The 21,376-nt window shown below is 40.8% G+C and overlaps 1 protein-coding gene and 1 long non-coding RNA gene across 18 annotated transcripts in view; both read right to left on the reverse strand.

Annotated features, from left to right (window-relative positions):
• The window catches only part of LOC114486591 (uncharacterized), a 17,622-nt gene extending 6,556 nt beyond the window's left edge, over positions 1-11,066 (reverse strand). Inside the window, exons 1-2 of the long non-coding RNA XR_003680593.2 lie at positions 10,422-11,066; positions 4,539-4,688 (exon numbers count right to left, since the gene is read on the reverse strand). This is a non-coding gene — a long non-coding RNA (uncharacterized lncRNA). The remainder of the gene's footprint in view (positions 1-4,538; positions 4,689-10,421) is intronic.
• The window catches only part of LIMCH1 (LIM and calponin homology domains 1), a 365,434-nt gene that overhangs the window by 329,653 nt on the left and 14,405 nt on the right, over positions 1-21,376 (reverse strand). The window lies entirely within an intron of this gene.

The raw sequence follows: 21,376 nt of genomic DNA on the forward strand, positions 1-21,376 counted from the left end.
ACCCGGTTCCGCTGCATCGGCAGGCGGACGCGCAACCGCTGCGCCACCAGGGAGGCCCCCCCACTAGCTTTAGGTTTCACATTTGGTAGTGTATGTATGTCCACGCCACTCTCTCACTTTATCCCCCCCCAAAAATAAAAAAGAACATTAAAAAAATAACTTTAGATTTAAGAAGAGTTGCAAAGAGAGTTCCCATGTGCCCTTCACACAGCTTCCCTTAATGCAAGCATCTTACCTAACCATGTGCATGTTTTCAAACACAATACTGTTAACTAAACTACAGAGTTTGTTCAGATTTCTCCAGTTTTTCCACTAATGTCGTTATTGTGTTTCATCATCATGATCCCTTAGTCTCCTCCAACCAGTGACAGCTCCTTCATCTTCCCTTGATTTTCATGATCCTGACACTTTGGAAAAGTACTTGGTCAGATATTTTGTAGAATGTCCCTCAGTTTGGGTTTGTCTGATGCTTTCCTATGACTGATCTGGGGTATGGATTGTGGAGAAGAATAACAAAGGGACGAAGCACCCTTCTCATTGCATTGTATCAGAAGACATATAAGGTTTATTATCATTGTTTTTATTATTATTATTGACATTAACCTTGAATATTTGGTAAATGTGGTGTTGCCAGTTGCCTCCACTGTAAAGCTACTGTTTTTCCCTTTCCATACCCTATTTGTTATAAGGGAGTCACTATGTCAGCCCACACTCAGGAGTACTTTTAACTACACATGATGTTTGCTTTGTGTGCGGACTTTAGAACATAACGCCTGCAGAAACACACCTCCACATGCACTCAGTCACCAAGAGAAGATGAAATGTACAAAATGTAGATGGCCTGACAAAAATGGGATCAATACTCAGCCATGTAAGAGGATTATTTCTGTGGACCCAATCAACATAGACCCCTTCTTTTTTTTGACAGAGTATGACCAGACAAATAGAAAAAGTAGAGCATGGAAGGATTAAAATACTATCCCAATATGACAGGATAAGACAACAGATGAGTTGAATCCAAGAATAATCCTCCTTGCTATATGCCTGGCAATGATCCAGACATCGCTGCAACTGGGTAACACCCTTTGTTTTATTAACCGTGTTTCATCAATAGCATTTATTTAACAGTACTGTAGAGAGAAAACAAAATGTGTGGCCAAGACTATTAATTTCCCCAAATTCTTCCCATATAATAGAACCCTCAATTTGTAGCTTAGGCACATGGTCAGAATAAAGACCATATCCAAGCCACCCTGGGAGCTAGGTGTGGCCATTGGATTAAAGTCCAGACATTAACATGTAACCAGAAGTTCTAAACTCAGCCCATAAGGCTAACCACAGCCCCTCACAAGCTTAGTCTACTGAGAAGGAGGGGAGCCCACACTTACAGGTAATATTTACCCTAATTTTCAATTTTAAAAAGCAAGGTTCAGAGATATTAAGTCTCCTGCTGAATTCCTAACTAGTCAAATGGAGAAGCCAAAAGTGAAGGCAAGTCTGGTGGAAATTTCATGGTTGCCCAATAAATCACAGGATACAAAGTTAGATTTGAATTTCAGGCAAAGGGACATAAAGATACTAAAAATGTTGTTATTTATTCAAAACTCAAATCTAACTGGCCACCTTGTATTTTTGCTTGCTGTATCTGGCGATCCTAGTCAGACCCCAAAGCCTAGATACCTTGATACCATCTGATAATCGACGGCACGGTAACATCACACACCATGATGTGGCAGAGACCCTCCTACACAGCATTCCCTCTGCAGCTATTTGATGACCTGAGTTGAACTAAGCAGGACATGAATGCAGAGACAAGGAACAAGCAACAACTAGTCAACAGAATGAAGAAAACTGTATTTCTCAGAAATCCAGAGAGGCAGAGAGGCTGCCCAGCCTGAGGACCCTCCTCTCTCTGAGAAAAGCAGGTGTAGCAGAACACACCCAAGCTTTGGAAAGTAGTAAAGGGAGAAGAATATGGTAGGAAGTTGGCAGAAGGGTCACAGAAAGAGGGCACCCAGGATTTAAGGAAAAGAGGCATGTTGTTTGCTCTGCGGCTAATGCTTCTTTTCATCTTTCCAGTAAAAAAAAAACAAAAAACAAAAAAAAAACCATGGTGCTGATGCTTCTGTGGTGTAAATTCCCTATGGTGAATGCAAAGAAGCACCAAGTCTAGCTTTAAGTACAAGAAGAAAGGCTTCAAGGCAAACCATGGGGAGCTGGGGCAGGGGGGATTTGACACCTATTTAACATAGACGGGAAGGGAAGGTGAAACTAGCACCTATTGACCATGCACATCTTTGTATTTTTCACTGATAGAACAGTTCAGGATCTAAAGCCACAGAGCAGGGGTTTCCAACCCAGCTGGCCATGACAACCACTTAGGAAGGTCATTGACAGCAGATACTCCAGGGCTGTGGGCAGGCCCAGGACTCTTTTTTTTATTATTATTTTTACTTTATATAGGAGTAACCTTTTTTTTTTTTTGAGTATAATTGCTTTACAATGTTGTGTTAGTTTCAGCTGTACAATGAGGTGAACCAGCTATATGTATACCTATATCCCCTCCCTCTTGGACCTTCCTCTCACCACCACCCCCATCCCACCCACCTAGGTTGTCACAGAGCACTGAGCAGCTTCCTGTGCTTTATACCATGTTCCCGCTAGCTATCTATTTTACGCATGGTAGTGTATATGTGTCAATCTTAATCTCCCAGTTCGTCCCTATACACTAACAATGACAAATCAGAAAGAGAAATTAAGGAAACAATCCCATTTACCATCATAACAAAAAGAATAAAATACCTAGGAATAAACCTATCTAAGGAGGCAAAAGACCTGAACTCAGAAAACTATAAAACACTGATGAGAGAAATCAAAGATGACATAAACAGATGGAGAAATATACCATGTTCTTGGATTGGAAGAATCAACATTGTGCAAATGACTATACTACCCAAGGCAATCTACAGATTCAATGCAATCCCTATCAAATTACCAATGACATTCTTCACAGATGCTGGGAAAACTGGACAGCTACATGTAAAAGAATGAAATTAGAACACTACTGAACACCATACACACAAATAAACTCAAGATGGATTAAAGATGTAAATGTAAGACCAGACACTATAAAACTCTTAGAGGAAAACACAGGAAAAACCCTCTGACATAAACCACAGTGAGATCTTTTGGACCCACCTCCTAGAGCAATGAAAATAAAAACAAAAATAAACAAAGGGACCTAATTAAACTTAAAAGCTTTTGCACAGCTAAGGAAACCAAAAACAAGATGAAAAGACAACCATCAGAATGGAAGAAAATATTTGCAAATGAAGCCACGGACAAAGGATTAATCTCCAAAATATAGAAACAGCTCATGGAGTATCGTTGATTAACAATGTTGTGTTAGTTTCAGGTGTACAGCAAAGTGATTCAGTTATACATATACATATATCTATTCTTTTTCAAATTCTCTTCCCATTTGGGTTTTTACACAATATTGAGCAGAGTTCCCTAAGCTATACAGTAGGTCCTTGTTGGTTATCTATTTTAAATATAGCAGGGTGTATGTCTCAATCTCAAACTCTCAGTCTGTCTCCCCCACCTTCCCCCCTGGTAACCATAAGCTTATTTTCTAAGTCTGTGAGTCTGTTTCTGTTTTGCAAATAAGTTCATTTGTATCATTTTTTTTAGATTACACATATAAGCAATATCATATGATATTTGTCTTTCTCTGACTTACTTCACTTAGTATGATAATCAAGGACTCTTTTTTTTAATTTCCCAAATGATTCTGATGAGCAGACAGGTTGGGAAATTCTGCTGCAGATGTCATATTAGTTTCCTTTTTCAAGTTTTGACAATCAAGTACTGAGCATCGAGGTTTTTTGTTTTAAATAGCTTTATGGATATATGATTTACACACTATAAAATTCACCCACTGTAAATATCCAATTCAATAATTTTTAGTAAATTTATAGAGTTGTGCAGCCATCACTACAAACCAGTTTTAGAACATGTCCATCACCTCAAAAAGCCTCCACATGCCTACTTGCAGTTCATGCCCACTCTCACCTCCAGCCCCAAACAACCACCAATCTGATTTCTGTCTCTATAGATCTGCCTTTTCTAGATATTTCATATAAACTGAATAATACAATGTCTTTGGCATCTGGTTTCTTTCACTTAGCATAATGCTCTTGAGGTTCACCCATGTTGTAGGATATAGCAGTAATTGATTCCTTTGTATTTCTAAGTAGCATAGTATTCCATTGTATGGATAGACCACATTTTGTTTATCCATTCTTCTGTTCATAGACACTTGAGCTGTTTCCACTTATTGGCTATTATGAATAATGCTGCTATGAACCTTCGTGCCCAAGTTTTTGTAAATATATGTTTTCAATTCTCTTATGTAGATTCCTAGGAGTAGAATTGCTGGGTCTATAGTAAGTGAAGTTTTTAAGAAACTGATTATCAAGTTTTAATTGGTGAAAATTGTGAAACAGTTGCCAAATGTAGATTTCCAAGGTAATTACCTACTGTTCCTTTGCTCATCACTCGGGTCTTCACTGAACACTACTATACCTCCTGCATAAAACCGATACGGATTTTTCATTAAATGAAATGCCTTCATCAAGAAATGTTTCCCGCTGTGGTACATATGCAGAGGGCAGCTGCTTCTTTGGCTGTTAAAATAAACAATTTTTTAAGTTGAAGGAGCTTCATTGTTATGCACAGCTGGCAAGTGGCCAGTCCTGGTTATTTAACAATAGGTTTACAAAAATTGTAAAACCTTACATGTTGATTAGAGTAATAATTAAATACTTTTTAAATTAATCTGTCTTTTTAAATAAGTTGCTCAATGATATCGTAGATGTATATTCATTGTAAAGGAAATGTGTTTACAATATATTTTAAAATAGAAATCATATGATCCCCTTTTAAATAAAAATGTGTTTATGTACCTAGAAAATGTTCACATAAGTAGATTCCATATGAAATGACTTATGAACATTTTTCTTTGTACTTACTTATATTTTCTGATTTTCTGTATTTCCGTATCTTTGTAATAAAACAAATGAAAGTTCTGCTTAATTTAAAAAAAAATACAACATGTATGAGTATTTACTTAATTATTATCATGGATAACAATTTATGTCTCAGAAGTAAAACTGTTTTATTCTTTTTGCACTTTCTGGTAGCCAATGCTTCATCACTCTTCAGAGTGAGAAAAGGAGAGCCGAGATAATCAAAAAGTCTCCTTTGGACCAAAAGCTGCAGCGTCCACCACAGCACACAGATATAATGGCTCCTTCAGCTAAAAAAATTAAGTATACAATTTATTTTCCTGCAGTGCACACCAGAAAACTCACCCCTGAGTTTGGTGCACATCAGAAACCCCACCCTTGAAGTGATCTAATGGTTATCCAGGCTGTCCTTTTGATACACCTTTGCTAAATAGCCACACTGTTCCTAAATGCTTGAGACCAGAATGTTTTGTCAATTATCTCCCAGTATTCCACATGATGCCACATGACTGAAAACTGGGTTTCAATATCTCCCCTCCCCATTTATATTTATCCCATTTTAACTCATCAAAAGTAATTGCTAAAGAACAACAACAAAAAGTAATTGCTTGGCTGGTCATGTTGTAAACATATCCAATTCAGAAAAAGACACAGCCAAAAAGGCATTGCTCATGGATTCTTGAATAATCAGAGCTTATAACTGGTGCTTTCTATGTTTCAGAAATTTCTTCTAATGCCTTTTATATATTAACTCATTTATTCTTCAAAACAGCCCTATGAGATAGGTGCTATTATTATAACCATTTCATAGATAAGGAAACGGAAGTTTGAAGAGATTCAGCAACCTTCCTAAGCTCTCCCAGCTACTAATGCTGTGGCTGGAATTCCAACGGGTCAGTCAGGCTCTCTGCCTGAGTGCTTCATCCCTCCCCTGCTGAATACGTGTACTGGTGTCCCTGTAAGTCTGATGGTGCTTCTCCAAGTGGGGTCACAGAAGTCCTACTGTAGCAGTCTTTTGGAGGTCAGACACTGAGTTCTAGACGACCAATTTGGTGCTACAACTGGATGTCCTGTTGACAACTGGCTTGCCTACAGTCCCTCCACAAAAATGGTGCTGGACTTGATTCCACTTTTTAGTTCTTATTGATCAGTGCAGCAATTCATTGACTATGTATTATATCTTTTTTGATATTTATCTCCCCCTTCTCAAAACTGTTCTAATAAAGTCACTCTAGTAGCACTATTCCAGTGGTCAAGATGATGTCTAATGGAATCTCAAGGGCCTTCCCCTACCAACTCCCATCGCTCTCCGTTCATCCTTGGCCCTGATGCTTACAAGTGTCTCCAAAAAGGTTGCACTACAAAGAAAAACTCATCAGGCTATTTGCTGGACCTTTTTATAGCCCTTCTTCATGAGAAAAGGGAAATGAGATCATAAATAACACTGACCCACACAGGGCACCAAATCCATTCTTTTTTGAGCTTACTTCCTGGATAGCTGGCTACACAACCTGCATTGCTCTTTTATACCTCATTATCTAGTTTTAGAATTTTCCTTTCAGAGAAACAAATAAGAGCATTCTACCGAGTTTCCATGGTGATTTTTTTGCTCTCCTCTCTAGAACACTGTTTATAGGCAGAATAAAATGTGTTACAGCACTCTGACAAATTTGAACACCCACAGGATACGCCTGGGAGTCATCATCTGCAAAATTACATTTTTTTAACTTGTTGCAACATTTAGGGAACCCATGACAATGCTTTCTGCATCACTCAAAATATCAGAAAAAAAATCTGAATTATCAATTTAATCCAAATAAGGTGCTCAGATAACAAATATTCTCAATCTAAAGTGCCTTTACATAAGAGGGGGCTTACTTATGTGCATTAATTTCCTAGCAAAGAAGTCTGTGCTGAAACAGTGGAATAGAACAGATGTCCAATCCATATATGCAGATAAGAATTCTTCACTTGCCTACTTATCACTAACAGATGAAGGAAGTGCATTTATTAAGGAAACAGAGCTTGCCCAAGTGGAACAGAGCCAGATCACAATTATCCATTGGTCCAGAGTACAACTGAATTTTCCCAATTTCAAAGAACAGAGAAGTTAAATACATTGAAAAATCAAATTTTCAATTTGAAACTACCATAAAAGAAGTAGTCCTACCTGCTCATCCAAAGAGGATGTGTTCCCCCCCCCATCAATTTTAGTTCACTCACACCCAGAAATATATTTTTTCATTCCTTTTGTCTAAAATTCCTAGATTTCTTATTCTTTTTTATGTAAGCTCTGTTACATTCCCAAGCTTATAAAATTAAGGGAAAACCTTAGCTTTGGTTATCTGCAAGTTATCCCTGGTTGTATTTAGATTGGATTTTGAAGACAGTGTTCTACTCACAGAATAATCAGAAAAAAAGAGCATCGAATTCAACATGTCCAAAATCCCACCTAGTATCTTCTCCCTTGTACACCTAAAACACAAAAACAAACTCAGGCTGTTCTTCCTGCGTTGCTGCAAATCTCAACAAATGCCATTACTATAGGCCTAATCAGCCAGGTTAAAAATTCTGCATCACCTTAGCCCCTTCCTTCACCATTACCCGTTCTTTCACCTATTTAAAATTTGAGTGCAGAGGATTCCATGATAACCAAGAAAGCAGAGCCTAACGTGAATGCTCTTTCACTGTTCACACTTTCCCATCTCCTACTCACTGCTTACCCCATTACAGTCTGGTTTCTACCCCACCACTCCACTGAACCGGCTCCAGCTAAGATCGCCAACAGCCTTCAGTAGCCAAAGCCAGCAGTCACTTTTCAGTTCATTATCTGCCTTCTTGGCAGCATTTGACAATTAATTTGACAACTGTCTTCACCCCTTCCTTCTTAAGAACTTATCTTCCATTAGCTTCCAAGACTCCACTCTCTTAGTTGTCCACCCGCTAAGTTGTCTTCCCTATCTTAGTTTTTCAGTAAGTTCCTCTTCTATTCATCTCTTAAAAGTTGTAGTTCTTCCCAGTTCGCTTTTTCCTTCTCACATACTCCCTGGTCGATGTCACCCACTGTCATAGGCTCCAGTGATGTAGATCACCACACAGTAATGATCTACAGTTCTTTTATCTCCAGGCTACTGATTTCTCCTGAACTCCACACTCTTATAACCAATTATCTAGTGGACAATCCTACATGGAGGTTCCACTGAGCATCTCAAACTCAACTAAAATTATAAGCCTTATCTTCGTGAAACCTGTTCCTCCGACATTTCCTAAATCAGTGAAGCATACTACCTACCTCTCCATGATCATGTCAGAGACCTGGGAGTCTTCCTTGAACCATACTCCTCCATCCCCCTACAACCAATCAATCTTAAGTTCTATTGACTTTAACTCCTAAATATCTCTTACTCTATACATGTTTTCTCCAAGCCCACTCAAACCATTATCATCCATGTAGATTACCTGATGCCTCCCTGGTGTCCCTGACCCAATCTTACCCTTCCCTCCAGTCCTTCCTCTCCACTGCAGGCCTACAGTTCTCAAGCCTGGCCAGACACCAGCACGACCCATGGAGCTTTAAATATATACACATACACATACAAGCCACATACTCTGGTCATGACGATTCAGTAGGTTTGAAGTGAGACTCAGGTATGTGTATTATTAAAAGCTCCATTAGGTGGTTCTGATGTGCAGCCAGGATTAAAAATCAATCAGTGTGATTTTCCCCAGCACAGCTCTGATCATAATTTACAAGGCCCTTCATAATCAAGCTTTTCTGAGTTTTCTTCTGTCTCTCAAACGTGCTGTGTTTCTTCTCAATCCAGGGCCATAAAACCCACAATTTCCTGGCTTTCACTCCTCATTACCAAATCCTACCTTTGCTTTCTTTCCTCCAAGAGGCCTTCATTAACACTGTCTGTTCCAGATTAAGGGTTCCACCCCGTCCATGCCCTCTCTTACTCCCCTCATCATAGCATGTACCGTGATTGCCTGTTTATCTGTGTGTTGCTCCACTAGACAGACCATAAGCTCCATGAAAGCATATACCTCTCCAGTTCACAGCTGTCTCCAAAGCACCTACACCACCAAGCCACACACAGAGTAGGTGCTTAATAAGGGGATTAGCAGTTATATTCAAGAGACAGACTTACAACTGATTTGTTAGAAGATGAAAAATTCAATGCTAAAAAGATTAACACTGTCTTGTGGAGGGGAAAAAACAGTGGTAAGAGCTGTAAGGGCGCTACCTTCACGAGACACGGAAGACGTCACCAAACAGACTTTCTTGAGTGTTGAGCTGACTTCTGAAGATTAATTAGAGCAAGGGTCCCCAGCCCCCGGACCACCGACCGGTACCGGCTCGCGCGCGGGCTGTTAGGAACCGGGCCGCACAGCAGGAGGTAAGCAGCAGCCCAGCGAGCGAAGCTGCATCTGCCACCTCCCCATTGCTCGCATCACCGCCTGAACCATCCCCCACGCCCCTGCCCTCCGCCACTGTCCGTGGAAAAACTGTCTTCCACAAAACCCATCCCTGGTACCAAAAAGGTTGAGGACTGCTGGAGTAGAGGATACCCAGAGGAAAGGGGATATTTCACACTGGGGAAACCAAATGTGCAAAAGCAGAAATGTAGAGATTCCCAAACTGTATCGATTTTATACCCAAATGTCTCTGGCAAACATCCTTTCCTTTTCAAACCTACGATTATTCCCTCATTCAGGTCTTCTGCACCAATCACTTGAACTACCGCAAAACCTTCCCTCCCGCCTCCAATTCCCCCTCCCTATTGCTGCCTAAAGTACAGACTGATTATACTGTTCTCTCTGCTATAAATAAATGGTAAATACACACATAAAACTTCTGACAGTTCTCCCTTGCCCATGAATAATCATGTTCACAATTCATACCAAGGCACCTAAAGTCTCCATGGATACAGCCCCTAACTTAGCTTTTCAGTCTTGTCTGTACCTCACACTAACCCCATTCTACCTACAAACCCATTTCTTCACGCTTGCACCACACTGGATTACTTGCTATCGTCCAGTTCAACCTCCCATTTTCACGTTTCCACGTTTTCACTGATTTTATTAGCTACCTAGTCCACAAGAATGCTACATAACAAACAGCCACAAACTTCAACAGCAAACAACAATAAGCATTTATTGCCCATGCATCTGGGGTCAGCATCTAGGTAGTTCTGCTGATCTTGGATGGACCACCTCCTAAGTCTAGGGCAGTGGTTCTCAATCAGGGGCATTTTTCTCTTTGAGGTGTCTGGAGACTTTTTTGCTTGTCACAACTGGAGGGAATTGGGTGCTACTGGAATCTAGTGGGTAGAGGCCCAGGAAGATGCTAAACACCCTAAAATGGACATCCCCAGAGCAAAGAATTACCCAGCTCCAAAGGTCAACAGTGCCTCTGTTAAGGAACCCTGATATAGGTGTTGGCTGGCTGGCCGCGTCTTGGATGGCCGCGTCTGGGACAACCGGGGCAACTTGGCTCTGTCTGTGGTCTCTCATCCTCCTGCAGGCTGTCTTGGGCATCACGTCATAGCGATGGCAGAGGAGCAAGAACAAGCAGAGTTACTCGAGGCATTTTACAGCCTAAGCTTGGAACTGGCACATCATTACTTCTGCCACATTCTATTTGCCAAAGCAAGTCAAAAGGCCTTCCCTGATCCACGGGGTAAGGAAACAGAGTCCACCTTTTTGGTAAGAAGGACTGCATTCACCTGAAAGGGTGCGTATTGGACGGCATGAAGAATGGATGCAACCAACCAGACTGATTCTCTTCCCTCTATAAGGGAAACATGAATTTGGAATTATAAAAGCGTTCTTTTCTCTCTGCTCCCTCTTGTTTACATTTCCCTTTGGGTATTTAAAATATTATATTTTGTGTTACCTACACTCAGGGCAGCCAGTATGCACTGAACCGACTACCTGTGGCTGGTGCCACTGCAACTGGGTTATTCTGACTGGTTGCTGCTGTGCTGTTTTAACAACAGTTCTTAAACTTTTCTTACCTTTGCTTCCTCTTATTTGTATGCCTGCTTATCTCCTACACTGAGATGAAGAGTCACTCATTTGAAGCAAGAATCTCTGTCTTATTCTTCCTTGGGCATTCAGTACCTGGCAGTACCTGGCATGTTGTAGGTGTTCAAGAATGTTTTATTTAATAAATGAATGTATTCACACAAAGGACAGTAACTACAATATGAGCTTACACTCTGGGATGTCTGTGATTTGATGCAGAAAATAGGAAGATTCTCCTTAAAGAAACTGTTGTCAAATGTGCTCAGGTATCTGGAATTTCACACTCTTCTTTAGAATCCGCCATGAAATACTGATATTTTATTCCATTATATGAACTAGGAATGATGTTACTGGCAGAAACTATAACTATATTCCCTGGATGCACATCCCTTCACACCCCCCCACAGAAATAATCATTAAAATATGTTTTAAATCTTACATCTGCCAATGTTGCCCTGTGCAACTTACTCTCGCTTGTTTTGTCATCTGCTGGGTTCTCCACCCTGGCTGCACGTTGGAATCACTCGGGGGAAACTTTTACGCAATAACAGTGCCCAGGCCCTGATCCAGATCATTTTAAATCAAAAGCTCCCAAGTGATTCTAATATGCAGCCAGAGCTGAGAACTGCTGAGCTCAAGCTCTCCACTAACAGGGAGGCAGTAATTGTTTAAAAAAATAAAATTTGAGAAAACCCCAAATCTCTGTAAGATTTTGTTGGAACAAAAAGCTTCAGAATCAAGCAAAATTTTGAGCAACATGGGTTTAGGTATAAATGGTCCATATTACCAGTGATTATCTGTATCAGGTGAGATTCTGGGCTCAGAGGCTATTTTATTCCTGTATTATTTGTTGCTGTTATTGTTTACACTTCTACAGTTTAAAAGACTAGGTCTATTTTGGAAAATATATCTAGGAGAACATCTTAAACTCACCGTTTATCCAAATAGACTAGATTAGGACAAATGATTGTATGTCAGAATATCTACTACTGAATCCCCTATATATAAAGCATGATACACGATCAATTACAGTTAAAAGTACATGTTGATTCTGTAGCCACTTATGGTGGTTTAAAATTCTTTGATGCTCCTCCCTTCAAAAAGTGGGACTGACATATACACACTACTATATATAAAATAGGTAACTAGTAAGAACCTGCTGTATAGCACAGGGAACTCTACTCAATACTCTGTAATGGCCTATATGGGAAAAGAATCTTAAAAAAGTGGATATATGTATATGTATAACTGATTCACTTTCTTTGTTTGTTTTGCTGTATGCGGGCCTCTCACTGTTGTGGCCTCTCCCATTGCAGAGCACAGGCTCCGGACGCGCAGGCTCAGCGGCCATGGCTCACGGGCCCAGCCGCTCCGCGGCACGTGGGATCTTCCCAGACCGGGGCACAAACCCGTGTCCCCTGCATCGGCAGGTGGACTCTCAACCACTGTGCCACCAGGGAAGCCCTGATTCACTTTGTTGTACACCTGAAACTAACACAACACTGTAAACCAACTGTACTCCAATAAAAAAATTTTTTTTGAAAAGTGAAATCTAACTCTCCTCCTCTTGAGTGTGGGTTATACTTAGTGACTCATTCTTAAGGAATACAATGTGGCAGACATGGAAGCCTGTGAGGTCTGTGGCCAGGTCATAATAGGATTGTGGCATTCTCCTTACTCTCCTGAATCACTCACTCAGGAAGTGAGCTGTCCTAAGGACACACAAGCAGCCCTACAGAGAGGCCTACCACGGCAAGGAACTAAGACCTCCTGCCAACAGCCGGCAAAGACCTGAAGCTCCTGCTCACATGAGTGGGCCGTCTTAGAAGAGGATCTTCTAGCTCCAGTCAAGCCTTCAGATGACTGCAGCCCAAGCCAACATTTTGTTTGCAGCCTCAAAAAAGACCCTGAGACAGAACAACCCATCTAATCTAATCTTCCTAAATTTCTGACACACAGAAACTGAGAAATGATAAATATTCATTGATTTAAGCTGCTATGTTTGGGATTAATTTGTTATACAGCAATAGATAATCAAGGCACCATCACAAAACTTTTAACAGTTTTCTTGACAAGTATCTAGAAGTGTCCTTTCTCCTATTTACATCTCCTCTAAATTCCCTTCCTGTATGTCCCAGGAACCTTTTCTTACCCATCATACTTTTCACTGTTATACAATCAGTGTCTCCCCTCCTCCTCTCTCAAAGCCATCTAACACGTTCAAGTCTTTCCCATCTTCAAATACAGAACAAAACAAATCCTACTGAAACCTTATGTTCCTCTCTCCCTGCTATTTACAGCTGTCTCCTTTCGTTCCTGTCAAGCACCACGAAATAATAATCTACACTCCCTCTCCCAGCTTTTACACCTCCCACACCAAGCCTTAAATCACTGCAATCACTCAAAGCAATTCACACTGTCCTCTTTCAGCCAAAGGACCCTGCTTCTTAAACATTCTTGAATGTCTCATAGGCTCCTCCAATAACACATTCAAACCTGAACTCATCCTCTTTCTCCTCACATCACTCCTCTTCATATGTTCCCTATCTCAGGAAATCGAACCACCCAGTTGATCAAGACATACATTTGGGAGTCACTCTCAATTTCTCTGTTTCTCTCACCTCCCCCATCCATTCAGTCACTAAATCTCATCACTGTTACATCCTTAATGTCTCCCACATTCATTCCCACTTTGCTGCCATCATCACCTCTGGCTTGCCTGCTTCAGCACTGACCACCATAATCATTCTCTTCCTTTTTGCCACCAAGGTCATCTTCCCAAAACATAATATAATTATGTCCCTTCCTTACTTTTGGTTATTCCTCATTGTTTAAAGATAAAATCTAAACTCCATTTAAAAATACGAGTAGCTGGGACTTCCCTGGTGGCGCAGTGGTTAAGAATCTGCCTTCCAATGCAGGGGACGGAGGTTCGATCCCTGGTCAGGGAACTAGATCCCACATGCATGCCACAACTAAGGAGCCCACGAGCCACAACCAAGAAGCCCGCGAGCTGCAACTAAGGAGCCCACTGGCCGAAACTAAGGAGGCTGCCTGCAGCAACTCAGACCTGGTGCAACGAAAATAAATAAATAAAATAATTTTTTAAAAAATTAAAAAATAAAAATACTAATAGCTGTCAACACCTATTAAGCACTTGATATAGGTCAAGTACTTTTATAGGGGCCTTCTGTGTGTTAACTTTTTGATCCTAACAGTTCATGAGGTAGACACTGAGAATACTCTTACCATTTTACAGACGATGAACTAAGGCACAGAGATGCTAAGTCAGTTCCCCGCAGTCACAGAGCTAGTAAATGGAAGGGTGAAGTTTTGAACTCAGGCTGTCTGATTCCAGAGCCCAGCCCTTTTAGTTCCAACACCAAACCCTAAGGCATGGTGCACAAGGTCTTCATTGATAGGACCCAGTCTTCTCTCCCAGCAGCCCTTTCCAAATGCTATACTCTGGCCCTGCTGCTTCCTAAACATACCCTGCTCCTGCAAATCTCCATCTCTCTGCTCAAGCTGCTCTCATCTCTCCTCACCCTTACCTTCCCCATCCAACTGACAACACTTGCTCATTTATCAAGACTCAACCCAATGCCCATCTCCTCAAAGATACTGATCCCTACCCAGGAAGAAATGTTCTCTCTCCATTTGTGGTTACGAGGAAGCACAAACACTTTGTGATAGACTGGAGTATTGTTTGAAGAATATTCACTCCCCTCCCCTCCTACTGTGAGCAAAATGTCTTTCCCTGTCCCCCTGACTTGGCCACATCACTTGCTTTGGCAGTGGAATGTGAGTAGATGGGATGCAAGTGGAGAATTTAAATCCATTGCATGATTTGGCTGGGCTCTGGTGCACCTGTCATTCATTTGCCATGAAGACATCTCCCAGGTAGCCTCTGGTCCAAGGAGAACAAACACACATGAAGCAGATCTGAACCCAACCCACAGTCTTGACCCAAGTGCAGCCAACCCAGAGCTTGAAGCAGAACTGCTCCAGCAGACCCTTGGAACCATGAGCGAAAACAGATTGCTATCTGCCACTGTGAGTTTTGGTGGGTGGTGTGTCACATTGCACTGCTGTACCAAGAGTTGATTAATATATACCTTAATTTCATGTGTGTTTTACACATCTTGAGAATAGTTATAACAACATTAAGAGCTCTTAATAGACTTTTTAACATAAAACTCACTCTTTTAGATGTATAATTCAGAATATTTTAGTATTTCCACTAAGTACTATAAATAAATGGGCAAACATCACCACTATCTAATTCTAGAATATTTCTATCACCGCCAAAAGATATCCATAGGCATTAATAGTCTCTTAGTAGATTTCAAAATAATGAGTAACTTAACAAATGATATGTAAGACAATTCTTAGAACTCTTATTCCAAACTAGCATTAATGATATAAACATTGCATTAAAAAGATGTTTTTTCAGAAATGTGTCTCCAAAAGGGTATTTTGAGATCTTTTTAAAATTTTATTTAAAAAATAATTTATACTCACATTCTCCATATAGCTCCATATATTTTAAATATCAATATTTAATATTCTTCTATATTGCTATTGCAAGGCAAAGTCCATTTGGGGAGTTAATTTTCAATCTACAGATCACAGAGAGATGCTTACATTAAAAGACACAAAGCATTCAGGAGGAAAAAAATTGTCACATGCTTCAAAGCAATCAGTAACTGAGGAAAACGTGACACAGAATTTGCTTTTGCATTTTAACAAAATATATTGGTCAAATGCCAAAAATAAAAATCTCGAAATTTCCACTAATAAGGACCAGAGCTTCAAAAAGTAGCAAATCCGCACTTTAAAACAAATTTCAAAAATCCAAAAAATGACAGGACTGAAAAACCATTCTCATTAGATAATTGACACCATACTTAAATACTGTTACTCTTTCTTTCTATAACAAAGAAAACTATTTTTTTAAAAACCCTATAATGACAAGCTCATTTCACTCTATTATCAAAGAGAGAGAGGTCTTATTTCAGAGAGTAATTCCATTAAAGAGATGACTTTGGAAAAAAAGTTTTATTAAAGACTTGAATGTTGAATAGTGGGATAAATAAGAAACTCATGTTATAGGCAAAATGTTCTAAACTCAAAAACCGTATTTTCTACATATAGAAAAAAGCACCTTAGACTGTGTTTTGCTGTGCTATATGAAATTATTTCACCATTTAAGAAACCTAGGAAGCTGTCCCTGTAACCACTACTATTCCTTAAATTAAAAAGTGAAAATCTGACCAAGGACTAGCAAAGCTACCAGTGAGCTTTCAAGTACCCTGACTCTGCCTAAACTGTCCAACCGGTTTTTATTTTTACCCTCCTCTTTCCCGTACAGGCTCCGCATAGGATCCAGCTGTGCTGTGCCAATCTGGGTCACTCAGCCAGAGGATCAGTGGGTGACAGCCGCCGTACCCACTTTTAGGAGGCCCACATGCCTGGGAAGTGCACAGGCGCAGGGCCCAGCATTCTCCAGCAAACAGCAACTGTGTGGTTTTGCTATTTCTAGGCTTCAGGCTCCACAAAATACAGCCTTACCTGAGGAATATGAAATTTAATGGGGAAAACAAATCAGATTCTGGTATTGGATACTTTCATTTCTAACATTTTTTAAAAGCTGCTCTTTTATAAAAAAAGGTCAATAGATATTGAGAAAAAAGAATTGAAGTACCCAGTTTGGACCTTTTTATGTTATTTTTTTCAGTTTTATTGAAATATAATTGACAAATAAAATTATAAGATATTTTAAATGTACGTTGTGATGATTTGATACAGATATGTATATATATTGTGAAAGGATTCCTCCCACCTAGTTAAGACATTCTGTTACCTCACATATTATTTATATATTTGTTTAAATATATATGTGTGTGTGTGTATATATATACACACAGATATATACGGGTTTTGTGGGTTTTTTTGGTGAGAACATTAAGTTCTACTCTCTTAGCAAATTTCAATTACACAGTATTATCAACTACAGTCACCATGTTATACATTAGATCTTCAGACTTTATTCATCTTACGCCTGAAAGTTTGTACCCCTTTGCTAACCTCTTCCTATTTCCCCCACCCTCACCTCCAGGCAACCACTTTTCTACTCTCTGTTTTCACAAGTTCAACTTTTTTTTTTAAAGATTCCACATATAAGTGAGATCATACAATACTTGTCTTTCTCTGTCTGACTTATTTCACTTAGCATAATGCCTTCAAGATCCATTCATGTTGTCACAAATGCTCAGATCTCCTTTTTTATGGCTAAGTAGCATTCAACTGTGTGTGTGTGTGTGTGTGTGTATGACATCTTCTTTATCCATTCATCTGTTGATGGACATTTATGTTGTTTCCATATCTTGGCTATTGTAAATAATGCGGTGATGAACACACAGATACATATATCTTTTTGAATTAGTGTTTTTGTTCTCTTTGGAAAAATACCCAGAAGTGGAATTGCTGGATCATAGGGTAGTTCTATTTTTAATTTTTTGAGGAAGCACCGTACTGTTTTCCATAGTGGCTGCACCAATTTACATGCTCACCCACAATGCATAAGGGTTCCCTCTTCTACACGTCCTCACCAACACTTGTTCTTTATTGTCTTTTTGAGGATAGCCATTCTAACAAGTGTGAGGTGATATCTCACCGTGGTTTTGATTTGCATTTCCCTGATGATGAGTGATGTTGAGCACATTTTCATGTACTTGTTGGTCACCTGTATGTCCTCTTTGGAAAAAAGTCTATTCAGTTCCTCTGCCTATTTTTTAATCAGATTGTTTGTAGTTTTGCTATTAAGTTGTGTGAGTTATATTACTTTTTAATCAACACTTCAAAATCAATCTGATTCACTCAATCACACTTTTACACCTAGTAGAACCACTTAAGTGCTGGGTTGGGCACCTGACACTCAGGGATATCTCTAAAACTGACCCTTTTCTAATCTTCTAAAAATAGGAATGAGGGGCTTCCCTGGTGGCGCAGTGGTTGAGGGCCCGCCTGCCGATGCAGGGGACACGGGTTCGTGCCCCGGTCCGGGAAGATCCCACATGCCGTGGAGCCTGCGTGTCCGGAGCCTGTGTTCCGCAACGGGAGAGGCCACAACAGCGAGAGGCCCGCGTAACGCAAAAAATAAATAAATAAATAAATAAATAAAATAAATAAAAATAGGAATGAAACAATCTATTAATGCCTTTTTTAACCAATCTTAGATTATAATCCCAAACTCACCTCCAAGAAATAGCCATTGTTCTCAGTTTTTTAACTATTTCCTTGTTTTTCTCTATAGTCTTGCCACCCACGTATGCATTCCTATATATTATCGCATTTTAATTAAAATACTGGTAACGTTTATTGGTGATCTCATCATCATCTACTTCCCCTAGGTTTTCCTTTAGGGAATTCACCACTTCACTGTTGGGTAGCAGCCAGTGGTAGGGATGGACCAGGGTGGACCCCGACTGACTTCAGCTAACCAACTGATCCACTCCCCTGGTGATCATGAAAGAGGGCTGTGTCTCCTTTCTCTGGCCAGAGGGTGTAAAGAGAATATGAGGACTGGAATTGCTCTTGTCCCGCCAAGTCCTCAAATGGAAAAGCCTGGACTTTCTGGAATGGTGTAGGGCAGGCATGGATACATTACATAAAGCCAGAGCATAAAGCCATGCAATGTACAGCACAGTTGAAAGGCTGAGAGAATCCTTGTCCTTACTGATACCATTGAGCTGCTGAGTCAGCCTCATCTGAAGTAGGAATCTACCTCCAGACTGTCAATAGGCCAATACACCATCTTTTCTCTAAAGCCAGTTTAGGCTGGATTTCTGTTTGTTGCAACCATCAGAATACTAACTAAAACACACAAAAGAATGTTTGAATGAAAAAAATTACTAAACACACTGAAATAAAAGCCAAATGAATAAGAAAAAAAGTTTTTAACACATTATACAATTCACAACTCTTGATGCAAGTTAAAAGTCAGTGGTTTATTATGTGAGAGCAACCCCAGGGTCCATCAGGCCACCTGGGAACCAAGACCATGACATATGCATTAGAATGTAGGGTTAGAGAGATGTCTAGGGTCTCATCTGGATAAAATCACTCTCTTTTCCAGGTAGCAGCAACTGTCAAGCAGTGTATTGTGTAAAGAGATTCATTTGGGGAGTTTCTTCAAAAATACTGAAAACATTTCTAAAGCCAACGCGGGCCTCCAGCATCCTAGGGCATCATCTCCATGTCCACCCCACCCCACCTCTTCACTACTGCCCCCCCCCGCCCCCCCATCACCAATATCCTTCAAGGTTGCCCTTGGTGACGAGCCTATACCACATCCCACAGCATGGTGGTTACTAGCAGAGGTAAAGCAGCCAGACTGCCTGGGCTTGAAGATCAGCTCCACCACCTAATGACCGTGTGACCTTCGACTATTTACTTATTTCTCTGTAAAATGGGAGTAATAAGAGTTTGCACCTAGCTCACACGACGGTTGAGAAGTTAAATGCTTAGAATAGGGCCACAGGCTATACGCCCTCATAAATTATTATTATTTTTAAATTTATTTATTTAATTTATTTATTTTTGGCTGCGTTGGGTCTTCGTTGCTGGGCGCGGGCTTTCTCTAGTTGCGGCGAGCCGGGGCTACTCTTCATTGCTGTGCACGGGCTTCTCATTGCGGTGGCTTCTCTCGTTGCAGAGCACGGGCTGTAGGCACGCGGGCTCAGTAATTGTAGCACACGGGCCCTAGAGCACAGGCTCAGCAGTTGTGGCGCACGGGCTGAGTTGCTCCGTGGCATGTGGGATCCTCCCGGACGGGGGCTCGAATCCGTGTCCCCTGCATCGGCAGGCGGACTCTCAACGACTGTGCCACCAGGGAAGTCCCAAGCCCTCATAAATTATTATCATGAACTACGATACTCTGAGGAAGTGTGGAGAAAATCTGGTCCCTGTCGTCCAAGAGAGAGCCAGCCATGGCCCCAGGCTAGGGCCAGGCAGCCCTGAGGACTACTCACCTCCTGCTCCAAGCTGAGCAGCCCTCCCTCCACCCCGCCTTCCAGCTTCATCCCCCACCTCCCTCAGCCTGACTTCCGACACACCCACCTCCCCACCTCGATGGGCTCCTCCAACGCTTTCTTTGGAGTCTTCACACACCCCTCAGCCTCCACCTGGAACATAATTTTCTGCTCTCTTTTGTCTGGCCAGTCCCTGCTCATCCTTTGGGTCTCAGCTTAGACAGCACTTCCTCAGAGAGGCTGCCTGAGGCCCCACAGACCAAAGGAGGCCCAACCCTCTCCATGTCCACACAACCTGCTCTTCCCTTTCTGAACGTGCATCACACACACAGAATTCTGTGTTCAGGGTCTGTCTCTCCTGGAAGAGGGTAACTTCACAAGGGCAGGGACCACGTTTGTCTCATCTACTCCTGAGTTCTTAGGATATGTTCAATAAATATATAATGAATGAACGAATAATGTCCCAAACTGAGACAAGTTGCCAATATGTATATACTGGCTCAGGAAGGCCACACGAGTCACAGCCTAGAAGCCAACAACCCTCCGGACAAACCACCTAGACTTAAGTCTCAGTTTCCTCATTTCCAACTCGCCTCATTTCCAAGAGCTTCTCACCCACAACAAATAATTCTCATAGGTTCCCTTGGGGAGAGGGACGCTGCTTTAAGTACTACCAAGGCATAAAATCCCAAAGAAAAATGCCTCAGGAAAAAAAATGCACTATTCCACCACCTCTCCAAAATCAGTAGGAGCTTCTCTGAGGAATGTTGTCCAAGGTCATCTGACAGTAGATAGGAAATGTGAAGTTCCTAAAAATGTCTCCTTAGGACACAAGATCCTCAATTCCAGCATCGGGAATCTTCCAGCTGTTGTTTTATACATCTGTGTGTGTGTGAGCCTGTGAGTGAGAGGCAGTAAGTCTGCACAAGACATTAAGATCCAAGTATTCCTACTGTAAGACAACAACACACTTTCCTAAAAATGAATCAATAATGTCCCAAAGTAAGACAAACAACCAAAAACCTCATATTTTGCAAAATCAAACTCTAAAATATAACAGGCTTATGGAAAATTTAGAGTTGGGACAGAAGGCTCAAATCCCATTCAACTATGTAACCAGAACACTAACAAAAACAATAAGAAACTGAGAATTACTAGCACAGATAAAAAGATGTGTTCTAAAAGGGAACACTCTTGCACTGCTGGTGGGAATGTAAATTGATACAGACACTATGGAGAACAGTATGGAGGTTCCTTAAAAAACTACAAATAGAACTACCATAC

Source organism: Physeter macrocephalus, chromosome 7 (assembly GCF_002837175.3).
Source record: "Physeter macrocephalus isolate SW-GA chromosome 7, ASM283717v5, whole genome shotgun sequence".
Lineage (NCBI taxonomy): Eukaryota > Metazoa > Chordata > Mammalia > Artiodactyla > Physeteridae > Physeter > Physeter macrocephalus.